This window comes from Neopelma chrysocephalum, unplaced genomic scaffold (genome assembly GCF_003984885.1).
Source record: "Neopelma chrysocephalum unplaced genomic scaffold, ASM398488v2 Primary Assembly neopelma1_333, whole genome shotgun sequence".
In the NCBI taxonomy this organism is placed as follows: domain Eukaryota; kingdom Metazoa; phylum Chordata; class Aves; order Passeriformes; family Pipridae; genus Neopelma; species Neopelma chrysocephalum.
The window spans coordinates 180554-185209 of NW_020897996.1; positions in this window are offsets into that span (position 1 = coordinate 180554).

The window sequence follows — 4656 nt, forward strand, 5'->3', positions numbered from 1 at the left end:
ATCAGGATCCCCAGGTTTAATCAGGATCCCCAGGTTTAATCAGGATCTCTGGGCTTAATGAGGATCTCCAGGCAGAGGCGCGAGACAAAGGCTGTGTAATATATCCGGTTTATATGGTGTATATCTATATAATATATGAGGGACGTGCATCACACCATGTCCCTATAGATGGGAGGCTTTGATACAGGCGCCGGGATTGTCCTCAACGCCGGGATGTCACAGGGAGAAGGAAAACTCTCCCTCCTCTCCATCCAAAAACCCTCCCGGGGGAAAGAAAAAAAAAAAAAAAAAAAAAAAAAAGAAAATCTGAATTTCTTTCCAAGAAAACTGAGCCTTTCGGAGATTTTTTTTTTCTCTCCCCCCTTCTTTCCTAATTCCCAGCGTTTCTCTGCGCTACCCTAAAAATGACATCCTCCCTCTTCAAAGAAAATGTGAATTTTCAAGGAGGGTGTGCTGTGGGGTTTGGTGACAACGTAGGAAATTAGGTGGGAAAAAAAATCCTTCTCTTTGGGACCCCGCGGTTGCAGGAGCTTGTTGGAGTCGGAGTTCGACGCATCCCCCCCTTCGTGGGGTAACTCGAGGTGCGTTTTTTCTCCTGGGCGCTCTTTTCTCAATTAAATGCAACAAGAGGAGAACGTGAGAGGTTTTCAGAGGAAACAGAGCTCAGATAGATCAACCCTGAATCAGGTTAAAACCCTGCAGGTTTCTAGCGAGGATGATGATTTTTTTCCCTCCCTAAAAAGTCCAACTGATAGGGATGGTCCCGTTTTTAAGAAGAGGTTTCAGTCTTTGGGGCACCGAAGGGAGGGGGGATCCCTAAAGCCCCTGCCCGGCTTTTTCCCTTTCAGGGCAATAAAAAGGGGCCTGGAAGGATGCGACGCGTTTTCTTTGTACTTGAACTCGCATTTCCTGGAGGAAAACCCACCAATATTCCGTATTCCCAGTCAAGTCTGTGTTCAAGGCACTTTTAGGTCGGGGAGAAGCGAGACAAGAGCGGGATAGGATGAGGAGGGAGCAGCAGGTTTAGGGCCCTGGAAAGCTTTGCCCGCTTGGAAATTGTAATTTAGGATTAAAAAAAGCTGAAAATAGGAATTTTTATTTCAAGCCGAAGGGGGAGAAGGGGCCGTCGGTGCTGCGACCACGCAGTGCTTTGCTCCATTCGTTTTATATCGGAGGGGGGGATTAATTTTATTGGCAAAGCAGCGTTTTCTGGGAAGTCTGGACGCTCACCACGTGCTCCCGCTTCCCCGCGTTCATGGTCATGACCAGCAGCGCCGAGGAATGCTTTTATTTACGAGCTGCAAAGGATGGAGCCGACTCCTTAAAAAAAAAAAAAATCCCTCCCTGGGCTGGAAGGAGCTTTTTCCTTCAGCTTTATTTCTGCAGGAGAACCCCACAGACCCTCCTCCCTCCATCCCCAGACCTTCCCCTTCTTTCTTCCTCCCCCCTTTTATTTTATTTTTTTTTAATTCCCAACTCTGGAAATGTCACGTCTTTATTTCCTCCCGGTTGTTTTTTGCAAAAGAAAGACACCCAACCCCCTCCTCCGCTCCCATCCCCTCCTTCTGGGTGAGGGTCCCTTTTTTCGCCCCCTCCTCGCACACAAAAGAGCCGCCGCGGAGGGTCTCGCCCGTGCAATAAAGCCCTGGAGGTGTTAAAACACAAATATGGAGAGTTTCTATCTCTGGATGCTCCGGCCCAACCATGTGCAATGTGGAGGAATGCAATGTCTTGGGGAGGGGATCGATTTTTGGGGGGTGGGGGGACATGGGGAGGTTTCGGGGGGGGTGGTCGCGGCTTTGGGTGCTCTCGGAGGGGTCGTGTTGGCTCCTCGCGGGGTGATTTTGGGGCCGAGCAGCGTCGCGGGGTCCCGGGGGAGGGTGGAATTCCAGGAGGGGGGGAATAAAAATTTAAAAAAGGACCAAACCCAGGCGGGTTTTGCTGAGCTGAGCTCCCAAAAGCCCCCCCCCAGGTGGAGGTTGGGGGCTGAGGAAGGGGAGAAACGAGGGTGAGTTACGGTGAGATGTCAGAAATGCTGTGTTGGATTTCAATCCCACCATCCCAAAAAACAAATCAATCCGTTTCGTTATTCTTCACCCGCCGAGGGGCTCTTGTATCCCCCGCAAAAAAAAAAAAAAAAAGCCCAAAAAAAACCAAAACAAAACAAATCCCCCAAACCACCGCCCTCCCCAACACAAAAGCCAAGACACCAGCAAGCAACCCCTGGGGAAAAGGCCGAAGAAAGTGGAAAATATATGCAATATTCTCTTCCAGATTGCTTTAAAAAGGCGGCTCGGTGGGATTTCTGTTTGTTCTGTGTCTGTTCTCCGTGTACGTGGCATTGTTTTCCCTGCTTGTATCGCCTAGTTTAGGTTATTTGCCGTTGTTAATCTGCATCCCTGGCAGTAGAGTCCATATGTAATGGTTCTTACCTCAAGCTATTCTATGTAGGGTCTATGCAAATGTCTGTTATAGCACGTTTTCCGGCTTTATAGAGTCATGTAAAAAGTTGCTTCACAATAATAATAATAATTAAAAATAATAATAATAATGTATTATTATGTGATTTCTTGATAATAATAAATAAAATTGCCCAAACGTCTCCGTGGTGATTTACTGTTTACTATTTAAAATTAAGTCGGAAGGTTAATAAAAGAGTAACAACAACAGCAACAAAAAGAATTATATTGGCCAGCGTTGCCTTCTGTGCCTTGTAGATCATCTTTTGGGGAGAAAAAAAAAAGTAATTAAATGAACGTGTAAAATGCGTTGTAAAAGAAAAAATATCGCTGGTTGTGTCTCTCTAAATATAATTAGAAAAATCCCGGGGAAACAAGAAGCATAAGTTAATCCCCGAATTGCCGCCTTAATGAGTTAGACTCGTGCACGTAGCATTAATTGGAAGCAAAATTGGGATCAAGAAGCTTAAATATGGGGCTATTTGGGATTCTTTTGTCTGTGGCGGAGGGGAACGGGGGGCTGCGCCTCTCCTGGAAGCAGCTCCCTCCCCAGGGGGCCCCTGTGGACATGCTATGGATGAGTTTCCTGATGGATTTAGGAACCAGAGGAGAGTCCAAGACATCCCGGGCACGACTTTAAGATGGGAAACGCCTCGCGAAAGAGCGGCTCTTAAACTGGAAATATATGAGATTGGGTTTGGATTGGGGCACGTTGACGCTTATGGTTATGGTTATGGTTATTGGGACCAGCGTTATGGCGTTTCTTCGACGTAAATTCGCAGCAAATTCATTTAACGAGAGGGAAAAAAAAACCAAAACAACCCAACCAACAACCCAACCCCGTCAGGCCAATTTAAATAAATTGGATTATGATGGCCTCGATCTCTCTCTAAGCGGGTATTTACACGTAATGGCTTCTCTGGATTTTCCTTTCGGGAAAAATGCCGCGCGCTCCCCAGAGGAGAAGAGGGAGGGGAAAAAAAAAGCTTTTAGGAGATCGATAAGGGATTTTTATGAAAGAAATGCCAAAGGAACCCACGGTGGGGTCTGTGGAGAATCAATGGGGTTTTTCTCCTCGTATCCAGGCCCAGTAAATCCCAGCTCAGCTCACGACCCAGTCTGGACCCGCTGGGAGTCCCTGAGCCTCAGCCTCGGGGAGTTCAGATCAGTTTTTCTGCAAAAAAAGCCCCCAAGCGATTCATAGAAATTAATATATTTTTCCCCACTCGCCTTCTCGAACACTAAACTTATGAGGATTCATCCGGTCCTGGGATTCATCCAGTCCTGAGCAGTTTCCTGCTTTTTTTTTTGTTTTTTTTTTTTTCCCCACGAGCTGCTTGATTTGGGCAGAGGAGGAAGAGGGAGAAAAGCAAATATTTCTATAGGAATGGGCCCCATTTCTGCCCCTTCAAGCGGCAAAATCCAACCACCCTCCAGCGAGATTTAAGTTGGGGCACACGAAGCAGCAGTAGTTGGGGAAATCTACAGGGTTTAGGTTTTCCACAGAGCGAAAATTCACATTTTTCATGTCATAATTACTTTTTAAACTTTATATTTTATTTTTTACCCCCTCCGCTTCTCCTGCTCCACCTCTATCGCCCAGACAAAGCCAAGTTTGACTTGTATCCACTTTTATTTCCCGATTTCTGTGGCCCTGCACCAATCTGGCAGGAAAAAACGGGCAGGAGGAGGAATTACACCCAACAGGGCCGAGCGCCGTGGAGTGACATAAATTGTAGATATTGTAAGTCGGTTCACCTTGAGCAGGAATAGTTGGATTTCAAAGACATTCAAACACTCACGAAAACAGATAAAACTTATTTATTACCAGCGAGCCGATAGAACAAATTGTTGCTTCGCCATAAAAATCTGTATTATTTCTGGGCTGGTTTCTTTTATTCGGCCGCGTATTTCATCGCTCCGGCTTCCAAATGAATTCGTCGGCGAGGGGAGAAAACCCTCCACTCTTTAATTGCGAGGAATATTTCTGCCGCTAATGACAGAGGCCGAGGTGCTATTTCACAGCTACTGCAAAAATCGGAGGAAATATTAACGCGGCAGGGTCGATTTTCGGGATTTATTCCCATTTCGGTGCTTTCGGTGTGCGCAAAAATGTGGGAAATATAATGTGCAAAGCAGGGATTTTTTTTTTTCTTCCCCTCTAGGCCAGAAGATTTGCTCTTGACACCTTCGTGTG